Source organism: Myotis myotis, unplaced genomic scaffold (assembly GCF_014108235.1).
Source record: "Myotis myotis isolate mMyoMyo1 unplaced genomic scaffold, mMyoMyo1.p scaffold_m19_p_1, whole genome shotgun sequence".
NCBI lineage: Eukaryota > Metazoa > Chordata > Mammalia > Chiroptera > Vespertilionidae > Myotis > Myotis myotis.
The window spans coordinates 54,257,838-54,282,389 of record NW_023416313.1 but is presented as its reverse complement, the minus strand read 5'-3'; the positions used below and the strand labels follow the sequence as shown (position 1 = coordinate 54,282,389).

At 41.6% G+C, this 24,552-nt stretch overlaps 1 non-coding gene across 1 annotated transcript; it reads right to left on the bottom strand.

The window, feature by feature from the left end:
• Nucleotides 1-24,164: 24,164 nt before the first annotated feature.
• Nucleotides 24,165-24,272, bottom strand: LOC118661155. The gene has a single exon (XR_004969170.1). It is a non-coding gene; the product is annotated as a U6 spliceosomal RNA (small nuclear RNA).
• Between the last annotated feature and the right edge of the window lie 280 nt (nucleotides 24,273-24,552).

Here is a 24,552-nt window from a genome sequence, read left to right as displayed (position 1 = left end):
TCTCTGCAGAAATGTTATAACCAAGTCAAGGTATACTTGAAATAGAAATAGTAGAAAACAACCTCTAGTAATTAAACAAAACAGTAACTGTAGTGATTAAACAAAACAGGGAATCGATAAGATTGAATTAGCTGACTCTCATTTATCTTGGTGTTGGTGTTTAAGGAAGAGCAGTTTTAATTAAAGGAGGACGAAAAGGTGCTGGAATTTAGTGGATGTTCTGAATGAGCCTTATGGGGCAATTTCACAGAAGACACAGGCTCTTTGTTATGTCTTCATTGTTCCACAGCTCCTCACTCTCCATTTCCGTGATGCTGCTATCTGGCTACTACTGCTTTTGCACTTAGCCATGGTTTAGATTATTTTTGTTTTAAGAAAGGTTATGCGAGAATGTCCTTTGGCAGAAAAAAAGACCTCCAAAAATTTTCCCCTCCATAAGGGCAATGAAAAACCTGGCAACATGTCCAGCTGGTGTGTCTCAGTGGTTGAGCACTTACCTATGAACCTGGAGGTCAAGGTTCGATTCTCGGGCAGGGCACATGCCTGGGTTATGGGTTCGATCCCCAGTGTGGGGTGGGCAGGAGGCAGCTGATCTATGATTCTCTCTGACCACTGATGTTTCTATCTCTCTCTCCCTCTCTGAAATCAATAAAAATATTTGTTTTTAAAAGAAGAAAACTGGCAACATTTTTTGGAATTAACTTTTTCAGAATGGTAAGGGTTAACCAGAGGCTTACAACTCAGGAATCATTTATTCAAGAAAAATGGCTGAATCTTACTAAGAACAGTGAGCTCTGTGGCATTTTAATTTGCTGTACTTCCCCTCCCTCTCCTTTTTACAGGTATGCAATAGTCTTAAAAAAAATAATAGCACACAGTCCTAGGACAGCTTGGCAGCCGCCAGAGGGGGCAGAATGTATTTGGAATTCTTTCAAAACCTCATTCTCATAGAAGTGTCATTATGCACTGTCCATGGTGCTTTGAAAAGCTCTGACATGTTCCTGGTAATTTAGAAGGCCATGTACGTGGAAGAGCTTTGAGCATGCTTAGGAAAGACCTCAGAAGGCCCTAAGCTCTCACTTCTGGTTGATCTTGAGATTCTATGCAAGCAGGAAGTGAAGACTAACATGGAGTTATAAACTGAGGTTTTGTGTGTATGTGTGTGTGTGTGTGTGTGTGTGTGTGTGTGTAAGAGGAACTTTTTAAAAAAATATATTTTATTGATTTTTTTACAGAGAGGGAGGGAGAGGGATAGAGAGTTAGAAACATCTATCAGCTGCCTCCTGCACACCCCCTACTGGGGATGTGCCTGCAACCAAGGTACATGCTCTTGACTGGAATCGAAACTGGGACCCTTCAGTCTGCAGGCCACGCTCTATTCACTGAGCCAAACCTGTCAGGCTAAACTGACTTTTAAAGGCTTGCCCCAACACCCACACAGTAAAGTCTGGGAGATTGATTGACTCCGGGTGGTTAAGGAAATTTCTGTTCAATCATAATAGATCCAGAGACATAGAAGCACGAAACACACTGTTGAACCTCAGAGGGAAGACAGAGGAGGGTGGGTGGGTGGGAAGAGATCAACCAAAGAACTTGTATGCTTATATGCATAACCCATGGTCAATGACAGTAGGGTGGTGAAGGCCTGATTGGGGCGGGGGGGGGGGGGCGTTTAGAAGAGGTCAGTGGGGGAAAAAGGGGACATATGTAATACTTTCAACAATAAGGATTTTTTTTTAAAAAGAAGTTTCTTGTTTCTGTTTCCCTGTTTTTGAAGTAGGCATTGAATTATAAAAACCCAGGATAAAAGCAGTGAAAACCTTATTGCTTTCATTGTTCAAGATCTGTGGCTGTGAATTAATCCTTAGCATGAGTTCATGTGTTAGAAAACTGCTTTAACCAAGTGTTCTAATCATTGGTGTCCATGGAGGAAATATTTACCTGTTGTTATATATTTCCCGATTGCAGTATCAGTTCTATTCTGGTGCCATTGTTTAAACGGTTCTGGAAAATGATTCTTTCATGTGGCTTATCTTGTGAGGTCATCCGTCTTCAAGTAGTGAGTCCTGCTGGGCTCGGTTAATTAGCTGGGGTTTAATAACCCTTTACTAACCTGTGAAGTTGCAGAACGGAATTGGAAGAAGCCTGAATATTGTATCATATAAACGAATTTTTGCATTGTCCACTTGGTGGCAGAGTTGTTTTTATAAAGCAATGTGAAGAGTAATTAGCCAAATAAATGAAAATAGAATCTCATGAATTTGTAGCCAGGAAAAAAATGCAGCATACCTTCCTCTGAGCAACATCATTACTTTTATTAAAGTATAAAAGATAATGCAATCCAGGGTAGATATGTTCATATAATAGTTGTCTTTTTGCTAAGGAGGTGTGATAATTCCATTTCCCAACACATCAGATGAAGCTGTTTGCTTACTGGTTAGAGTTCAGTGCTCAGAAATAAAGATTTCAGAGATTGTTTTATTTTATTTTATTTTTTTTAAATTAAATCTTTATTGTTCAGATTATTACATTTGTTCCTCTTCCCCCCCCCCCATAACTCCCCTCCTCCCAGTTCCCGCCCCACCCTCCGCCCTCACTCCCCACCCACTGTCCTCATCTATAGGTGCACGATTTTTGTCCAGTCTCTTCCCGCATCTCCCACACCCCTTCCCCCCCCAGGAATAGTCAGTCCATTCCCTTTCTATGTCCCTGATTCTATTATAATCACCAGTTCATTCTGTTCATCAGATTATTTATTCACTTGATTCTTAGATTCACTTGTTGATAGATGCATATTTGTTGTTCATAATTTGTATCTTTACCTTTTTCTTCCTCTTCCTCTTCTTAAAGGATACCTTTCAGCATTTCATATAATCCTGGTTTGGTGGTGATGAACTCCTTTAGCTTTTCCTTATCTGTGAAGCTCTTTATCTGACCTTCAATTCTGAATGATAGCTTTGTTGGATAAAGTAATCTTGGTTGTAGGTTCTTGGTATTCATCACTTTGAATATTTCTTGCCACTCCCTTCTGGCCTGCAAAGTTTCTGTTGAGAAATCAGCTGACAGTCGTATAGGTATTCCCTTGTAGGTAACTGAGTTTCTTTCTCTTGCTGTTTTTAAGATTCTCTCTTTGTCTTTTGCTCTTGGCATTTTGATTATGATGTGTCTTGGTGTGATCCTCTTTGGATTCCTTTTGTTTGGGGTTCTCCGCGCTTCTTGGACCTGTAAGTCCATTTCTTTCACCAGGTGGGGGAAGTTTTCTGTCATTATTTCTTCAAATAGGTTTTCAATATCTTGCTCTCTCTCATCTTCTGGCACCCCTATAATTCTGATGTTGGTACGCTTGAAGCTGTCCCAGAGGCTCCTTACACTATCCTCACATTTTTGGATTCTTTTTTCATTTTGCTTTTCCGGTTGGGTGTTTTTTGCTTCCTCGCATTTCAAATCATTGACTTGATTCTTGCGCTCCTCTGGTCTGCTGTCGGGAGTCTGTATAATATTCTTTATTTCAGTCTGTGTATGCTTAATTTCTAGTTGGTCCCCCAATATAAGATCGAGGGTCTCATTAGTTTTCTTGTAGATCTCATTAAGTTTATCGGCGGCTTCTAAACAGTTCTTGAGAGACCTTAAAAGTGTGGTTCTGAACTCTATATCTTCCATTGACAATTTTGTCCTGTTTCTTTGTCTCCGCATTTTGTTATGCTTCCTTGGTGCACCCCCTAGTGGTCTTTGTTCGCAGTTTTATAGTTAAATCTTGATTGTTGTAGCTAATTCCAAGGAGGGTTTGACCTCCAGGCCAAGTGGCTATGAGAATCAGCTGTGTCAGCAGTGAGAGAACTTCTGTCCTCTAGGGAGGTGCTAATCTAGCCTTTGCCTGAGGCTATCCGGCAAATGCCTGTGTGCAGGGCTTGGGCGGGGCGGGTCGCACAGGATCAACAGGGTGGGCGGGAGAGAGCAGTTATGGCGGCTCTCAGTCCTGTCCCCAGGGGCTCTGCCTCTCTGAGTCCCAGCACCCGCTGCAAAGCTCGGAGAGAAAGCTGCACTCGCTCTGACCGAAGCCAGACAGTCCCGCTTCTCCCGTTTGAGTCTGGGTCCCTAAAGACTCGCCCGGATCTGGAGCTCAGATTCTGCGACTCCCTCCCGATTGAAAACACCAACCGCGCCCTCCGCCGCCAGCCGGCTCCGCGCACTCCGCACCTCAGAACTTGACTTCAGCACTGCGCCTCCTCTGAGTGTCCGTATGCGTTTCTCTTTCCTCCTAGTTGTAGGACTTCCACTCAGCCAGCGTTCCTGTGGTTCTGGGTGATGTCCGTTCCGTTTTTTGGTTTCACTTTTGAAGTAGTTGTTCAAAGCAGCAAACTCCGGCGTTAACCTATGCCGCCATCTTGGTTCTCCCAGAGATTGTTTTAATTTGGGTAATCTTAAACATCATCCAATCTTTTTTTTTTTATAATTGAATCTTTATTGTTCAGATTATTACATTTGTTCCTCTTTTTTCCCCCCCATAACTCCCCTCCTCCCAGTTCCCACCCCACCCTCCGCCCTCACTCCCCACCCACTGTCCTCATCCATAGGTGCACGATTTTTGTCCAGTCTCTTCCTGCACCCCCCGCACACTTTTCTTCCCCCCCAAGACTAGTCAGTCCATTCCCTTTCTATGTCCCTGATTCTATTATAGTCACCAGTTCATTCTGTTCATCGATTATTTATTCACTTAATTCTTAGATTCACTTGTATTAGATGCATATTTGTTGTTTAAGATATGATAGTGATGGCTATGAGGTAGTGAGGATGATGGAGTGGGCGGAGCGAGGGAGAGGAGGAGGCGGATGAGTCTATGCTGATGGCGTTCGGCGTATGCGGATGGTATGTAGGATGGCAGGCTCTTCGGCCTCTTGCTTGAGAGTCTCGGTAGAATGCGTCATGCTCGGGTCCAATGCTTCTGGACTTCCGTCTTCTCTATGCGTTCTTCTCCTATCTCTCCTCCTCTCCTCACTTCTTCCTTCCTTCTCCTCCTCCTCCTCCTCCTCCTCCTCCTCCTCCTCCTCCTCCTCCTCCTCCTCCTCCTCCTCCTCCTCCTCCTCCTCCTCCTCCTCCTCCTCCTCCTCTCTTCTTCTTCTTCTTCTTCTTCTTCTTCTTCTTCTTCTTCTTCTTCTTCTTCTTCCTTTCAGCATTTCATATAATACTGGTTTGATGGTGATGAACTCCTTTAGCTTTTCCTTATCTGTGAAGCTCTTTATCTGACCTTCAATTCTGAATGATAGCTTTGCTGGATAAAGTAATCTTGTTTATAGGTTCTTGGTATTCATCACTTTGAATATTTCTTGCCATTCCCTTCTGGCCTGCAAAGTTTCTGTTGAGAAATCAGCTGACAGTCATATGGGTACTCCCTTGTAGGTAACTGAGTTTCTTTCTCTTGCTGCTTTTAAGATTCTCTCTTTGTTTTTGCTCTTAGCATTTTAATGATGATGTGTCTTGGTGTGGTCCTCTTTGGATTCCTTTTGTTTGGGGTTCTCTGCGTTTCCTGGACTTGTAAGTCTATTTCTTTCACCAGGTAGGGGAAGTTTTCTGTCATTATTTCTTCAAATAGGTTTTCAATATCTTGCTCTCTCTCTTCTTCTGGCACCCCTATAATTCTGATTCCCCTTCTGGCACCCCTATAATGCTTGAAGCTGTCCCAGAGGCTCCTTACACTATCTTCATATTTTCGGATTCTTTTTTCATTTTGCTTTTCCGGTTGGGTGTTTTTTGCTTCTTCATATTTCAAATCTTTAACTTGATTCTTGCGCTCCTCTGGTCTGCTGTTGGGAGTCTGTATAATATTCTTTATTTCAGTCAGTGTATGCTTAATTTCTAGTTGGTCCTTTATCACAACATCGAGGGTCTCATTAGATTTCCTGAGGATCTCACTATATTTATCGGCGGTCTCACCAGTCTTTTCGAGGGCCTTACTAAATTTATCGGCGGCTTCTAGACAGTTCTTGAGAGACCTTAAAAGTGTAGTTTTGAGCTCTATATCCAGCATTTTGCCTTCCTCTATGTCTGTCCTGTTTCTTTGTCTCCGCATTTTTTATGCTTTCTTGGTGCACCCCCTAGTGGTCTTTGTGCGCCGTCTTGTTGTAGTTAAGCCTTGATTGTTGTAGGTAACACTGGGGGGGATTTGACCTCCAGGCTAACTGGCTGTGAGAATCAGCTGTGTCTGCAGTGGGAGAACTTCTGTCCTCTAGGGAGGTGCTAATCTAGCCTTTGCCTGAGGCTAACCAGCAAATGTCTCTGTGCAGGGCTTGGGCAGGGCGAGTCCCAGGGGATCAACAGGGCGGGCCGAGCGAGCAGTTATGGCTGCTCTCAGTCCTGTCCCCAGAGGCTCTGCCTCTCAGTGTCCCAGCAACCGCTGCAAGTACCTCGGAGAGAAAGCTGCCCTTGAGTTCCGACCGATGCCATACAGACCCGCTTCTCCCGTTTGAGTCTGGGTCCCTAGAGACTTGCTTGGAACTGGAGCTCAGAGCCTGAGACTCACTCCCGATTGAAAACGACAACCGCGCCCTCCGCCGCCAGCCCGCTCTGCACGCACCTCCGCACCTTAGTATTTTACTTCCGTACTGTGCCTCCTCTGAGTCTCGGTATGCTTTTCTCTTTCCTTCTAGTTGTAGAATTTCCCCTCAGCCAGCTTTCCTGTGGTTCTGGGTGATGTCCGTTTTGTCTTTTAGTTGTATTTTTGAAGTGGTTGTGCAAGGCAGCGTTCTCCGGTGTTTACCTATGCTGCCATCTTGGTTTCTCCAAATCTTTTTTCTTTTAATTTAGAAATTTTCTTATGTGAATTAACACTTTTCATGCAGCATTATCTAAATCCTTCCTACTCAGAGTGTGGTCTGCTGGTCAGCATCACTGGGAGCATGTTTAAAATGCAGAATCCTGGCTCTCACCCCAGACCTGAATCAGACTGTAATTTAACAAGGTTCCTGGGTTTTTTGCATGCACTGTGAGATGCACTCTTCCCCATTGGTAAAATGCAAGCAGTGGATGATGAGGTACAAAGGGAAGAGAAGTAGGGCAGGTATCAGGACTGGAATAATTTCACAGATATTCACAGATTTATTCAGAACCTTTAATTGCTTATTCAAATCCATCCTGGAATGCTCACACTCCAGGGCTGTGTGACCTTGAGTAAGTCAATGAACTTCTTTGCCTCTATTTACTCATCTCTAAGATGGGTATAACCCTTACTAAGTCTACTCACTAGGATCAAGTAAGAATCATCTCAAAGTACTTTGTAAAATGTAAAGCAATTATAAATATCATTATTAGCTTTACTGGAATTATATAGCATGAGAAATCACTTCATTTGGGCAAGATCGAGAAGTACATTTACACAGTTAGTGGTAGAGCTTGAACTAAAACATTTTGACTTTAGTGTTCTTTTCCTTAGCTACACACAAAACAATGCCTAGAAATTGGCTTTATTAAGTGATGATTTGGGTAGGATGACTTTGGGGGCAATTATGGGATGGCCAGCACATGCTACTGCAATTTTAGCTTGTTTTTGCACAAGTGTTTCATCTTGGAAGCTAAGTGACAGTTTAGCACTGTTAATATAACTCATAAATTAGTTGTGGCCTGACGAGGGTGCTCTTATTCAATGTGTGGTTTGAAACCTGATGTTAAATCTAGATTGTAACTTCACATTTTGCTTAAATTAATGAGTGTGAGTGTGCTTATGCTATGTCGAACCGAGTATTTCAGTTCAGTTTTACATACTCTTTTTTTTTAAACCTATACCATACTATAATATGTACTATTAGCCATCCTTAGTTATAGGCCCAAATGTTAGGGGGTAGATTTTTTTTTTGTGGGAGGGTAGGGTAGGCAAGACTAGTAAGATTAAATTTAGGAATAATAGTTTGAAGTATGGACCAAAGAAAAATTTGTATAAATTCAAAAACAGGAACGTAATGATAGGAACTTCAAGTGGAAAAATTCAGGGTCCACACTGGAAACTGGTGGTCGTTTTGGGAGATAGTGTCCTGAGTATGAGCTGTAGTAAAGGAAGCTCAGGTTACAGTCCTAGATCCCAGCAACTCCTTCCCTAAGCTCTCTAACAGGAAGGATGACTCAGTATTTAACATCTTGTTGGGGGCTTCAGCAGCTCAAGTTAAGTCAGATCAGTGCATGTATTGTGCCCAGGAAGACAGAGGAGGAAAAATGTACAGATTGGCACCTGACATGAAATTCATTGCATGTCTACCCTTTTCTCCCCTTAGTGTTACTTTTTCAAAGTTTATATAGTTGAAATAATGTATGTACCTAGGATTTTTTTTTTTTGGTCAAGAAAGTGTTCATTTGGAGATCTCAAATAGTTTTGGTTTGCATAATTTTTATAACAATAGATTACTGAATTCTTTTTTTATATTTGAAGGTGTTTTATTATTATTATTATTATTATTATTATTACTACTTTATGTACAAAGATATAGCATTCTGTCGTAGGTAGATGTGTTGAATGATCCATTCATGGAAGTTCACTTAGTCCAACTTAATGAAGCCTGTGTCCTTCGCTACTGACGGAAACTCTGGCGGCACATGTGGTGGCCGTGCTTCCAGATCAGGCCTGGTGGTTTGAGCAGACGCGGCAAGAACCAGAACCCTGGCCGCATGTCCTTGGATGGCTCCAGGAGAGCTGCTGGTGACCCATCTTGCTCGCTCTGTAGCAACGAGGCAGAAGGGATTACTGAATTCTTAACAGAGCATTTGAAGTGACATGTTTGCTATGATATGAGTTTTAATGATGAGAAATAGAGGACTCTTTGATGTGTATAAAAACATTTTGGTGGTATTTTCTTTCTTACCAGCATTTAGTTTGTTTTAAACTTATCCCCAACATCTTTGTTTTCAACTTCCTAAATGCTACAGAGAAAGGATGGAGTGCAATTGATGTCAACGAGACTTCCCAGACAAAGGAGCGTATCTGCTAGAGAGAGAGGATGCCTAGTGAACTAAAGAAAAGGTACCAGAAAGGAGTGTGTATTTCTGTGTATGTTTGGGAGATGGACTGAGAATGGTAAAGGAAGCATGTGATCAACTTAGAACAGTGGTTCTCAACCTTCTGGCCCTTTAAATACAGTTCCTCATGTTGTGACCCCCAACCATAAAATTATTTTTGTTGCGACTTCATAACTGTAATTTTGCTACTATTATGAATCGTAATGTAAATACCTGATATGCAGGATGGTCTTAGGCGACCCCTGTGAAAGGGTCGTTCGACCCCCAAAGGGGCCGCGACCCACAGGTTGAGAACCGCTGACTTAGAACAATTACACCTCACCCATCTATTCTAAATGACATTCTTGACTCCAAAATCTTAATTGAGTATCAAATCACTCATGGATACTGTTCTATGAAACAGATAAACCTGAAAATTTCCATGGTTTAACACAACAGAGGTTTATTTCTCTTTTATATCACAGTGTGATGTAGATTGGGTAGCTCTTCTACTTGGGTCTCCTCCAAGTGGTGACTCAGGGATTCAAGCTGCTTTTATTTTTCAACTCTGCGGTCTTGGAGTACTTCCTTTCCAGCTGCATGGACAGGAGCTAGAGAGAGAGGGTGTGGATAAGGTACATCCTTCTTGGATTAGAAGTGACACATCACTTTGGCTTGAATTCCATTGTTTAGAATTAATGACATGATTCCGCCAGGATTCACAGGGGATAGGAAATGGAGAGGAGTGCATGAATATTTGGGGAGAATCAGTAATCTTTTTTTTTTTTCTTTTTTCTGGGCTTCTGTTTTTTTTGTTTGTTTGTTTGTTTTTAAATATATTTTTATTGATTAAGATATTACATATGTGTCCTTGTCCCCACGTTACCCTCTACGCCCCCCCCCCCCCGCTCATGCCCTCACCCCCCCCCCCCCCCCCCCCCCCGTTGTCCGTGTCCATTGGTTAGGCCTTTATGCCTGCATGTAAGTCCTTTGGTTGATCTTTCCCCCTTACCCCCACCCTCCGCTACCCTCCCGCCAAAGCCCGACAGTCCAATCAATGCCTCTCCGTCTCTGGATCAGTCCTTGTTCATCAGTTTATGTTGTTCATTATATTCCACAAATGAGTGAGATCATGTGGTATTTATCTGCTCTCCAGTTCCATCCATGCTGTGGCAAATGGTAAGAGTTCCTTTTTCTTCTTCCTCTTCTTAAAGAATACCTTTCAGCATTTCATATAATACTGGTTTGGTGGTGATGAACTCCTTTAGCTTTTTCTTATCCGTGAAGCTCTTTATCTGACCTTCTAATCTGAATGATAGCTTTGCTGGATAAAGTAATCTTGGTTGCAGGTTCATGCTATTCATCACTTTGAATATTTCTTGCCACTCCCTTCTGGCCTGCATGGTTTCTGTTGAGAAATCAGCTGACAGTCGTATGGGTACTCCCTTGTAGGTAACTGACTGTCTTTCTCTTGCTGCTTTTAAGATTCTCTCTTTGTCTTTTGCTCTTGGCATTTTAATTATGATGTGTCTTGGTGTGGTCCTCTTTGGATTCCTTTTGTTTGGGGTTCTCTGTGCTTCCTGGACTTGGAAGTCTATTTCTTTCACCAGGTGGGGGAAGTTTTCTGTCATTATTTCTTCAAAAAGGTTTTCAATATCTTGCCCTCTCTCTTCTTCTGGTACCCCCATAATTCTGATGTTGGTACGCTTGAAGTTGTCCCAGAGGTTCCTTACACTATCTTCATATTTTTGGAATCTCTTTTCTTTTTTCTTTTTCAGTTGGGTATTTTTTGTTTCTTTGTATTTCAAATCTTTGACTTGATTTTTCGGATCCTTTTGTCTGCTATTGGATCTCCGTAGATTATTCTTTATTTCAGTCAGTGTATGCTTAATTTCTAGTTGGTCCTTTTTCATGTCCTCCATGGTCTCACTATACTTATTGAGGGACTCATTAAATTTATCGGCGGTTTCCATAGAATTCTTGAAAAACCTTATAAACGTGGCCTTGAACTCTATATCCAGTCGTTTGCTTTCCTCCATTTCTGCCATTTGTGACCTGTTTCTTTGTCTCCGCATTTTGGCTGCTTCCCTGTGTTGATAGAGTGGCCCTGTGCGCCAGGTGTCCTGTAGGGCCCAGTGGCTCAGCCTCCCCAGTTACCTGAGGTGGACACTCTTGGTGCACCCCCTCGTGGGCTTTGTGCACAGTCTTGTTGTAGCTATGCCTTGGTTGTTGTAGGATCACTGGGAGGAATTGACCTCCAGGGCAATTGGCAGCAAGAATCAGCTGTGTCTGCAGTGGGAGAACTTCTGTGCTGGAGACACCCTTCTGGGGCAAGACTTGCTTCAGTGGGGCTTTGGTGCTCACTGAGACTGCACCCTGCGTGTGTCCCTTATGGATCTGAGGAGTTGTGATCTGGATGGTTCCCCTCTGACCACTGGGTACAGTGGCTCTTGGATCTAAGGAGGTGCTAATTTAGCCTCTGCCTGAGGTTACACAGCAGGAACTACGAAGAGAACTGCAGATTCCCCTTCCTTTTTTTTGGAGTTTGGAAGTGCCCTGATGATGCTCAGCTGTGTAGCAATGCAAGCCGCTGTGGGGCCTTGGGCCTTCTCTTGGAAGCTCTGGGTCTATCTGGCCCGGCTGCGGTTAGGTAATTACAGGTTGCAAATGGCCGGGGCATTCATATGCAAAAGCCTCTGCTGCAGCCTGGGCGGGGCGGGGTCTCAAGGAATCAAAGGGCGGAGAAAGCAGCTATGGCGGAGCCTCAGCCCTGCCCTAAGGAGTCGCGAGTCCCAGTGTCCCAGCAATGGCTGCAAGCACCTCTGAGGGAAAGCCGCTCTCAAGCTCGCCCGCTGCCAGACAGTCCAGTGTCTCCCCGTATGAGTCCTGGGTCCCCAGAGACTTCCCGGAACCGGATTTCAGAGCAGTCGGGAGCTTGTGCCTCCCTCCGGATTCAAAAAGACAGCCGCGTCCTCAGGTCCAGACCCTTTCCGCGCGCGCGAGCCCCCGTACCTCTGCACTCCACCTCCGCAGCTCCTCTGGCTCTCAGTGTGCTTTTCTTTCCTTCTAGTTGTAGAATTTACACTCAGCCAGCCCTCCTGTAGTTCTGGATGATGTCCACCTTGTGTTTTTGATGCATTTATCGATTGTTGTGGGAAGCAGCAATTTCCCGGTGTTTATCTATGCCGCCATCTTAGTTTCTCGAGAATCAGTAATCTTTGCCACAGACAAATTGCTTCCATTATGTTATTCTGTGTCCTTTTTCTTCTCATGGTAACTTTCTCTTAGAATTAGTATCAGGAAAATTCTTTCCTCTTCTAAAGAGCTCCTCCCTCCCTCCCCTTCCTCCCTCCCTCTCTCCCTCCCTCCCTTCCTCCCTCCCTCCCTTTCTCCCTCTCTCTCTCTTCACCTCCTTCCCTCTTTCCCTCCTCCCCTCCCTCCCTCCCTTCCTACTAAATTTAATGCTAATACCTATTTGATCTTAGATTTTTGGTAGCATCATCTATCCTATTCCTCTACTGGGTTTCTGAAATCATTTTATGATTTTATTCTTAACTGACCTATTGTATTTGTATTTATTTTAAGTTGCTACCCTCCTTTCTAGTTATAGCTGTTGTACTGATAAGGTTTTTTTGTTGTTATTTTTGGTTGCAAGAGAAAAGCCAAGTAATAGTGGTTTAAGCAACAAGGGCTTTATTATCTGACATGACAAGCCTGGCAGTTTAAGGATTGGTTAAGTCAGTTGTACATTTAATATCATAGAGTACCATGTGCATTTTATTTTTCTCCTCTATAAATCGCAGTGTTTCCCGCCTTGTCATGAATAGCTTGGTAGTTCTAGATGTCACATGTCATGGTAAACCTTGGTCAGTCCTGGTCCTTATGATGCAGGAGACACATCATGCTCACAGACATGATGGCCAGAATGGTCATCCTGACATGGTTGCAGTGTAGTGCCACTAAGCATGCATCATGTCTAGTCATTCTATAATATAGTATTATATAACCTGTGGAAAATACTGCAAAATAATGCTGGTGGCAGGATAAGAAATTGAACCCAGAGTTGGATGTTAGATCCAGGCAAATGGCTTGTTGAAACAAGTTTTTGCAATCATATAAAGAAATCAACTTGGCATATTAGGTGACCTGTTTGGCAGGGGGTGATAGTAATAGAAATGATGAGAGTAAAAAGCAGCTGGATTCTGGATATAGATAGAAGGATTTGCTGGTGAATTGGATATTAGAAGTGAGAGAGGCAGAGATGTTGAGAATGGCTCCAAGTTTTGGGCCTGAATGATAGGAGTAATGGAGTCGATATTTACTGACATGGGGAATACTAAAGAACTTGGTGTTGTTTCGTAAAATAAGATATATTAGGTTGTTAGCAACTACTAGAGGTAGGACACTGTATGGAGTCTGGACTGGGGTTGAGATAGAGAGCTAACAAGATGGAGAGCTGGAATCAGAGCACTGCCCTAGGTCCTAGGACCCAAACAGGTAGATAAAGTACCTATCATGGGCAATGGCCATTCCTCTTGTCCCAGGCTGCATTCACCTCCAGGAATCATTGGCTACAAGTGTTTAATTTGCAAAGAGCTCTGATACCTTCTACTCACCCAGCCCTCCGAAGAGACCTGCAATGTGGTGATTGCTCTTATGCTCATGACCAAGGACTTTAAAACAATTTCAGAAAAGTTGCTACTCATTCATTCATTTACCAAACATTTATTACATGCTGGCTGTATGTCAGGAAATAAGCCCTGGCTCTCCTGAAATGAGGCCTTCCTATAATTTACTTCAACATGTTGATTCCTGCTTCCCTCTCCACTTAAATTTGCCTCCCAGATTTTCCCTTTCCATTGTGGTTTTAAAGTGTTTAAATACTCATAAATACTCCTCCTTTCAAGAAGGGGAGACAAATGTCCCTCGCCATGAATGTGGGCTGGTTTGCTTGTAATTAATTAAAAAAAAGCAGAAGTGATGATGTGTAATTTCAGATGCCATGTCATAAAAGGGACTGCGACTTCCTGTTCTCTTGCTCTCTCTCTTGGATCACTTGCTCTGGGGGAAGCCAGCTGCCATAGTGTGCACAGACCTCTGAAGAGGACCACAGAACTGAGGCCTCTGACCAAGTGACCTTGTAACAGATCTTCTAGGCCCAACCAAACCTTCAAATGAGACTACAGCCCAGCCTACATTTTTACTACAACTCCATGAGAGACCCTGAGGTAGAACCCCATTAATAAGCTGCTCTTAGATTTCGGACCCTCAGAAACTGTATGAGATAATAAATACTTGTTCTTTTTTTAAAATTAGGTTTAAAAAATACTGAAAAAATAAGAAAAAAAGAGCAATCTGTAATTTCACCAAAAAGAATAACATCTATCTAGAGGGAAATTCCAATAATATAAAGAGGAAAAATTAAAATAAAACTCTCCTCCCATCTCTGATCTCTACTGTATTCTTTAGTTTTATTTAGATACAATTGCCATATAACATTGTTTTAGTCCAAGGTGTGCGACATAATGACTTGATATGTATATATATTGTGAAATTATTACTACAATAGGTTTGGTTAACATCGATCACCCCTGATCTTTACTTCTTCATGACCAAGGTGACCAAGTTATTCTTCCACAGCATTTTCATGCATAGGCAATATATGTTTATCCATTTAAGATGTTCACGAAAAGATCATATTACACTTTTTTATAAAAACTTACATCCTGCCCTGGCTGGTGTGGCTCAGTTGGTTGGGTGTCATCCCATGCACCAAGAGGTTGCTAGTTTGATTCTGTTTGGGGCACAGGCCCAGGTTGTGGGCTCAACCCCCAATGGGGGCCTGCAGGAGGCAGCTGATCCATGTTGTGCTCTGGATGTTTCTTCTCCCTTCCTCTCTCTCGAAATATCAATAAAAACTATTATTAAAAAAGCCCTTACATCTTGAGGACATATGTCTTTATACTGGTATATACACAGCTATCTTACTCTTTTTTTTGTTTACTATTTTAATTTTTTTTCTATCAACAATTACTTTATTTATTTTTTAAAATCTTTATTGTTGAGACTAGAGGCCTGATGCACAAAATTCGTGCAAGGGGCTCGGCCCTCACAGCCGTGACGGCTACCTCAGCCCTTGCAGCCCTGGCTTTGTCTGGAAGGTTATCTGGAAGGACGTCCGGTATAATTAGCATATTATGCTTTTATTATTATAGATTATTACAGATGTCTCTCTTTTTCCCCCCCATTTCCCCCTTCCACCTGGTTCCTGCCCCCCCCCCCCCAGGCCTTTGCCACCCTATTGTCTGTGTCCATAGGTAATGTGAATATGCATATAAGATCTTTGTTTAATCTCTTCCTGCCCTCCCTCCCCATTTCTCTCTGAGAATTGTCAGTCTATTCTACTTCCATGCCTATTTTATTCTATTTTATTCACCAGTTTATTCTGTTCATTAGATTTTCTATTGATTTGTTTTGATTTTTAGATTCAATTGTTGATAGGTATGTATTTGTTGCCATTTTGTTGTTCATATTTTTTATCTTTTTCTTCTTCTTCCTCTTTTTAAAGAATACCCTTCAATATTGCATATAATACTGTTTTGGTAGTGATGAACTCCTTTAGCTTTTTCTTGTCTGTGAAGTTCTTTATCTGACCTTCAATTCTGAATGATAGCTTTGCTGGGTAGAGTAATCTTGGTTGTAGGTTCTTGGCATTCATCACTTTGAATATTTCTTGCCACTCCCTTCTGGCCTGCATAGTTTCTGTTGAGAAATCAGCTGACAGTTGTATGGGCATTCCCTTGTAGGTAACTAACTGTTTTTCTCTTGCTGCTTTTAAGATTCCCTCTTTGTCTTTAGCCTTTGGCATTTTAATTATAATGTGTCTTGGTGTGGTCCTCTTTGGGTTCCTCTTGTTTGGGACTCTCTGTGCTTCCTGGACTTGTAAGTCTATTTCTTTCACCAGGCAGGGGAAGTTTTCTGTCATAATTTCTTCAAATATGTTTTTAATATCTTGCTCTCTCTCTTTTTCTGGCACCCCCATAATTCAGATGTTGGTACGCTTGAAGTTGTCCCAGAGGCTCCTTACACTATCTTCATATTTTTGGATTCTTATTTCTTTTTGCTCTTCTGGTTGGGTGTTTTTTGCTTCTTTATATTTCAAATCATTGATTTGATTCTCAGAATCCTCTACTCTACTGATGAATCCCTGTATTATTGTTTATTTCAGTCAGTGTATGCTTAATTTCTAGTTGGTCCTTTTCCATTTTTTGGCATTCTCACTAAGATCCCTGAAAGTCTCACTAGGTCCCTTGGAGGTTTCTAGAAGATTCTTGAATAATCTTTTTTTTTTAACATATTTTTTTGATTTCAGAGAGGAAGGAAGAGGGAGAGAGAGAGATAGAAACATCAATGATAAGAGAGAATCATTGACTGGCTGCCTTCTGCACACCTCATATTGGGGATTAAGCCTGCAACCCAGGCATGTGCCCCTGACTGGAATCGAACCCGGGACCCTTCAGTCCACAGGCCGATGCTCCATCCACCAAGCCAAATCAGCCACAGCCTGAGTAATCTTATAACTGTGGTTTTGAACTCTATATACAGTAGTTTACTTTCTTCCATTTTTTTCATTTGTGGTATGTTTATTTGTCTCTGAATTTTGGCTGCTTCCCTGTGTTTGTTTCTATGTATTGGGTAGAGCTGCTATGTCTCCTTGAGTTGGTAGAGTGGTCTTGTGTAGTAGGTGTCCTATAGGGCCCTGTGGCTCAGCCTCCCCAGTCACCTGAGCTGAGAACTCTGGTGCAACCCTTTGTAGGCTGTGAGCACAGTCTTGTTGTAGTTGAGACTTGATTGTTGTTGGTGTCACTGGGAGGAATTGACCTCCAGGCCAATTGGCTGTGAGGACCAGCTGCGACTATAGTGGGAGAGCAACTATGCAGGAGACACCTTTATGGAGCAGGACCTGCTTCAGTGGGCTTTGGTGCTCACTGAGTCTGCCCTTTGAGTGTGTTGTTTATGGATGTGTAGAGTTGTAATCTGGCATGGTATGACACTGACCACTGGGTGCACTGGCTCTTGGCTCTCCAGGGAGGTGCAAAGTTAGCCACCGCCTGGGGCCACCCAGCAGGAGCTACAGAGAGATCTGCAGATTACTCCTCTTTGTATTGAGTTTGGAAGTGCCCAGTCAAGGCTCAGCTATGAAGCAAGGTAGGCTGGTGCTGGTGCTGGGTCTTGGGCCTTTTATTGATAGGGTTGGGTCTCTCTGACCCAGCTGTAGCTTGTTGAGAAATTTTAGCCTGAGCAAGGAAAGGCCAATCATATGCAAAATCCACTGTACTCAGCTTGGGTGGGGTTGTAAATTGGATGAGGCGGGGTCTTAGGGAATCACCAGGGCAGAGCAAACAGAAATGGCTTCCAGTCAGCCCTGCAACCAGGGAGGCCCCAACATAGGAACAATGATCCCTACAAGAGATCACACTGGGAGAAAGTTGCCCCCAAGTTCCTGCCCCGATGCCAGACAATCCAGTTCCTCCTAATATGTGTCTGTGTCCCCCAAAGCCTTGCCCTGGTGCTGGAGCTCAGAGGAAGCAGGACCTTGACAGTTCAGTTTGTGGTCCTGGCCTTTTAAGAGGAGCAGCCTCTGCGTCACTGAGGCCCAGTCTCACTGGTTTTCACAGCCCATAGTTACGGGGACTTCTCTTTCTAGCTCTGGGACCCCTTGCTCCTCGTGGGCAGCCTCCACAGAGATGATCCCCCTCCCGATTAAAAAAGCGGCACACATGGGCTTCAGACCAGCCCGTTCTGCACCTCTGCACCTCCTACCCGTCCCAGTGCGCTTTCTCCTTTACTTATCTAGTTGTAGTACTTTCATTCCGTTACCTTTCCAGCAATTATGGATGATGGTAGTTCTGTATTTTAGTTGTAATTTTGATGAGGCTATGGGAGGCAGTGAGTACAGGCATTTACCTATGCTGCCATCTTGGTTCCTTCTATCTTATTCTTTTTAAAGGATTTTCCATTATTTGAATGTATCAGATTTCTTTTAATCAGTCCTCATATGTGGATATTCAGGATATCTTCAGATTCTTTTCCATTATAAAAATGTTGTTATAAACATTTTCATGTTTTTGTGAGTACCCTCAGGTAAATTCCTAGTGGTAGAATTCTGACATTAAAAGGTATGTGCCGTTGGTATTTTAATGGGAAGTGCGTTGAATTTATAGATTGCTTTGGGTAGTATGGACATTTTAATGATGTTGATTCTACCAATCCATGAACACGGTATGTTGTTCCATCTGTTTATGTCTTCCTCTATATCTTTTTTCAACGTCCTGTAGTTTTCTGAGTAGAGGTCTTTTACCTCTTTAGTTAAGTTTATTCCTAGGTAGCTTAATTTTTTTGGTGCGATGGTAAACAGGATTGTTTTTATAATCTCTCTTTCTGAAAGTTCACTATTGGTGTATAGAAATGCCTCAGATTTCTTGGGGTTAATTTTGTATCCTGCTACATTGCCAAATTCATGTATTAAGTCTAGTAGCTTTTTGATGGAGTCTCTAGGGTTTTGTATGTATAATATCATGTCGTCTGCAAATAAGGACAGTTTTACTTCCTCTTTTCCAATTTGGATGCCTTTTATTTCTTCTTCTTGCTGAATTGCAATGGCTAACACTTCCAGTACTATGTTGAACAGGAGTGGTGAGAGGGGGCATCCCTGTCTTGTTCCTGTTCTTAGGGGAAATGGTGTTAGTTTTTGACCATTGAGTATGATGTTGGCTGTGGGCCTGTCATATATGGCTTTTATTATGCTGAGGTATGATCCTTCTACTCCCACCTTGCTGAGAGTTTTTATCAAAAATGGGTGTTGAATTTTGTCAAATGCTTTTTCTGCATCAATTGATATGACCATGTGGTTTTTTTCTTTCAATTTGTTTATGTGATGTATCACGTTTATTGATTTGCGGATATTGTACCATCCTTGCATTCCTGGGATAAATCCTACTTGGTCATGGTGTATGATCTTTCTGATGTACTGCTGGATCCGATTTGCTAAGATTTTGTTGAGGATTTTGGCATCTATGTTCATGAGGGATATTGGCCTGTAATTCTCTTTCATTGTGTTGTCTTTACCTGGTTTTGGTATTAGGGTGATGCTGGCTTCATAGAATGAGCTTGGAAGTGTTCCTTCTTCTTGAATTTTTTGTAGTAGTCTGAGGAGGATAGGTTTTGGTTCTTCCTTGAATGTTTGGTAAAACTCCCCTGTGAAGCCTTCTGGTCCTGGGCTTTTGTTTGATGGAAGCTTTTTGATGACTGCTTCAATTTCTTCCATAGTTATTGGCCTGTTGAGATTTTTAGATTCTTCCCGATTGAGTTTTGGAATGTTGTATTTTTCTAGGAATTTGTCCATTTCCTCCAGGTTGTCTAGTTTGTTGGAGTAGAGCTGTCCATAGTATTTTTTTAACAATCATTTGTATTTCTGTGGGGTCTGTTGTTATTTCGCCTCTATCGTTTCTGATTTTGTTTATTTGGGTCCTCTCTCTTTGCTTCTTGGTGAGTCTGGCCAGAGATCTAGAACGAACTCTCCAAAAATTCATCTGGAATAAAAAAAGACCCCGAATAGCTGCAGCAATCCTGAAAAAGAACAAAGTAGGTGGGATCTCAATACCAGATATCAAGTTGTATTACAAAGCCACTGTTCTCAAAACTGCCTGGTACTGGCACAAGAATAGGCATATAGATCAATGGAATAGAATAGAGAGCCCAGAAATCGGCCCGAACCAATATGCTCAATTAATATTTGACAAAGGAGGCAAGAACATACAATGGAGCCAAGATAGTCTCTTCAATAAATGGTGTTGGGAAAATTGGACAGATATATGCAAGAAAATGAAACTAGACCACCAACTTACACCATACACAAAAATAAACTCAAAATGGATAAAGGACTTAAATGTACGACAGGAAACCATAAAAATTCTAGAAGAATCCAAAGGCAACAAAATCTCAGACATATGCCGAAGCAATTTCTTCACTGAAACAGCTCCTAGGGCACTTGAAACTAAAGAGAAAATGAACAAATGGGACTACATCAAAATAAAAAGCTTCTGCACAGCAAAAGAAACCATCAACAAAACAACGAGAAAACCCACTGTGTGGGAAAACATATTTGCCAATGTCATATCTGATAAGGGCCTAATCTCCAAAATTTATAGGGAACTCATACAACTTAACAAAAGAAAGATAAACAATCCAATCAAAAAATGGGAAAAGGACCTAAATAGACACCTTTCAAAAGAGGACATTCAGAAAGCCAAGAGACATATGAAAACATGCTCAAAGTCACTAATCATCTGAGAGATGCAAATCAAAACAACAATGAGGTACCATCTCACACCTGTCAGAGTGGCTATCATCAACAAATCAACAAAAGGTATGTGCATTTAAAGTTGATACTATACCCCTACTCGCCAGTCTTTACCCCCAATTTTTTTTATCATTATTTTTTCTTTATTGATTAAGGTATTACATATGTGTCCTTATTCCCCCACAGCCCCCCACTCATGCCCTCACCCCCCTGCTGTCTGTGTCCATTGGTTATGCTTATATGCATGCATACAAGTCTTTTGGTTGATCTCTCCCCCTTACCCCCACCCTCTCCTACCTTCCCTCTGAGGTTTGATGGTCTGATCGATGCTTCTCTGTCTCTGGATCTATTTTGGTTCCTCAGTTTATGTTCTTCATTATATCCCACAAATTAGTGAGATCATGTGATATTTATCTTTCTCTGACTGGCTTATTTCACTTAGCATAATTCTCTCCAGTTCCACCCATGCTGTTGCAAATGGCAAGAATTCCTTCTTTTTTTTTTTTTTTTTTACCACAGCATAGTATTCCATTGTGTAGATGTACTACAGTTTTTTAATCCACTCATCTGCTAATGGACACTTAGGCTGTTTCTAAATCTTAGCTATGGTAAATTGTGCTGCTATGAAGATAGGGGTGCATATATCCTTTCTGATTGGTGTATCTAGTTTCTTGGGATATATTCCTAGAAGTGGGGTAACTGGGTCAAATGGAAATTCCATTTTTAGTTTTTTGAGGAAACTCCATACTGTTCTCCACAGTGGCTGCACCAGTCTGCATTCTCACCAGCAGTGCGAGATGGTTCCTTTTTCTCTGCATCCTCACCAGCACTAGTCATTTGTTGATCTATTGATGGTAGCCATTCTGACAGGTGTGAGATGGTACTGCATTGTCATTTGCCCCCAATTTATACTGACAAAGCATGAAAATGCTATTTTCCCACAAACTTGTGCATATTTGATAGTAGGCATCTTTTACCATGTTCTTGCCATTTATTTTTCTTTGAGAATAGGTAGTGCTTAGTAGAGTGCTTGTCTTGTAATTGGTAAATAGTAATAGCAATGTGGAAGGGAGAGGAAGGGAGAGGGATAGAGAGTTAGCAACATCGATGAGAGAGAAATATCGATCAGCTGCCTCCTGCACACTCCCTACTGGGGATGTGCCCGCAACCAAGGTACATGCCCTTGACCGGAATTGAACCTGGGACCCTTGAGTCCACAGGCTGACACTCTATCCACTAAGCCAAACTGGTTAGGGCACCTTTTTATACTTTAGATATATCTTAATACTTACAGAGAATGAAGTAGGCACTGTTATTATATGCCTATGACTGGTGGGAAAACAGAGAGAGGTTAAATAAATTGCTCAAGGTGCCACAACTAGAAAGGTTGGATACAAATGATACTGAATCTAAAAAAGTAAAGAATAATTGTTGAATGAATGAAAGATGATTGGTCTGTTTCCTTTGCTCATTTTTATATTGAATTATTTTTCTTTTTGTATTGATAGAAGCTTTTTTATAGATTATGCATATTAACTCCTTTCCTATTCTATGTGTTACAAATATGCCCGTCACCCCCCTCACCCCCCGCGACTTGTCTTTAACTTATTTATTTTCTAGATTTTGGTGTTCATTTTTTGTTCACATCAGAAAACCCAAAAGCAGTAGTTAAAAATATGACCCAAGATATTGTTGTTAAAACTTGTACTGGCCATTTGAAAAAAGTAGTGATACTACTTTAGGTAAACAAAAGAGCTATGATGTGGGTAATATGAAGTCTCACTAAATTAATCTAAATATGAAAAATAATCTCAAGAGAATTATTTGCTTTCTTCACATTGCGATACTTTAAAATTACAATTCCCATTTAGTCATATTTATAATTGAAAAAGAAGGAGTTGGGGGTTTTTATATGTATTAGATTGACATTTGGGGAAATGAGTTTTTACTTCATCTGTAATAAATGAATCCTAATCATTTAAGTGTCTCTGGGCTAAGGGAATGATAGCGACTTCCTGCTCTCATTTTGTTTTCACTCTTTGAAATGCTCATTTCGGTCCTATGCAACTCTCCCATCCTTCTGGCTGAGTCACATGTTACTTCCCTTGAGGCCTGTAACCCTTCTCTGATCGCTGAAGCATAACAAAACCCCTCACCTGAGGATATTATTGATTGACTAAGAGAGAGAGAGGGGACATTGATGTGAGAGAGAAACATTGATTGGTTGCCTCCCCTATGCACCCTGACCAGGGTTCAAACCCACAACCTTTTGGTGCACGAAGTGATGCCCAACCAACTGAGCCACCTGGCCATCTGGCTAGGGCCTCCTAAAATATTTTTTGTAGAGACTCTCTGGCCGTCATAGAGTCTTTCTTGCTCTTAGAGCCCCAAATTTGTTTAGGTGTTCACTTTCCATCCTGTGTCTTCAGGGATGTGATCATGCTGTCATCCTAGAAGTCAAATCAGAATTGGTTGAAGCCTAAGCCAGTGTTCTCAAACTTTATCATGTCGCACCTTCACCTGGAGGGCTTGTTAAGACAGATTGCTGAGCTCCACTCCCAGAATATCTAAATCAATATGTCTCGGTGGGGCATTCCTTTGAGATTTCACTGATCTAAGCTGGTCATGATCTAGTATCCTTTGCCTATGATTGCTTTAGGGACATTATTTTTGATCTTCTCTATTATGTCATGCAGATGATCACACCTGGAAAATGACACAAAAATGATTTTTCAGATGATAGCTTTGACTATGTACTGTGTAAAATATGGTCACTATTTTATATAATTTCTGTGCTTTTGTTTGTAAAGACTGTGCCCACAACACAGACCAAGAATATAAACACACAGGGATGCATAAAGATGTGTTTGCAGCTATGCCATTTAGGTTAATTGGGTTTGTGCGGAAGTCTGATACATGGACTTGGATGTCAGAATTGCCTGTGTTTGAATTATGCTTTTTTTGCACTGTGGTAACTTCATGACCTTGGGCACATTAGTTAATATCTTGGCCTTTGATTTTTTTCAACTGTAAAATGGGGCTAATCATCCCGATCTCTTGGAGTTGTTGTGAATGTTAATAATAATGTTTGCAATGTGCCTGTCATATAGTAGAACCTCAAGAAAAGGTGGCTAATTTCCAGGGCTTCTAGGCTAGTAGAAATTTGGCCCTTAGGTTTCAAGTTCCTCCCACCAGTCTCCTAATAGCCACATTCTTGGTTAATACTGTATGCTTATTCTGGTTCCATCTGTCATTCCCTTGGCACCTACCTACCTGTTTTATGGGCCAGCACTCTAATTGGGAATAGAAAGTAAAATGGAGATTGCAGCAGGCATAGCTTCGTCCCTCACTCTCTGGGCCTCTGTCTTGGTGAATGTAGCTATACTTCTAAATGGTGAAAATGTCACCAACAGATAATCCTTGGTTCCGTTTTAGCTGATCAAAAGAATATTTTTTGAATTGCTTATTGAGGGCCAAACCATTTAATATTGCTTCTAGTCATTTGTGAAATTTATTCAGGAAGATGTTGTGAAAGGGCGGCCTTCTTTAAGGTTTTCTTTTTCCTTTTCAGTGTAGATTCAATGAGAAGAACTGAGAAAACCTAGAAGCCACAGGCTATAAGACTTATTGTTATTCCTCAAGCCACTTAGACCTTAACCAAATATTAAGAAAGTTGAAAATTAAAAAAAAAGCCATGATGAAGCCACCATTTATCCTAATGTACTTCTATATTTGGTGCATATAGTCAATACTGTTTAATAACATTCATGTGACTACTTCATGCATGATTACTAGCTATTCATTTATTTATTTATTTATTTTTTAAAAAAATATGGAACGTTTCACGAATTTGTGTGTCATCCTTGTACAGGGGCCATGCTAATCTTCTCTGTTATCATTCCAATTTTAGTATATGTGCTGCCGAAGTGAGCACACTAGCTATTCATTTAAAATATAATTTATCTGTAGGACAAAGGTTAACTTTGTCTGTTTTTGTGAAAACTCTGACTCCTCAAGCCACTGGAACTTTTCAAATGTAGATTTCCACTGCACTTGTAACTATTTCAAGGCTGGCTTCCAAATCTGTTCCATTGGTGCTGTGGGAACTTCTAGAGTTGTGCATGGCACATCATTATAAATTATACCTCTTTCTCCTTTTGATGCTTTTAATATTCTTTAAAAAGCTGGAAAGGCTGTAGAAAATACTGCGCAGG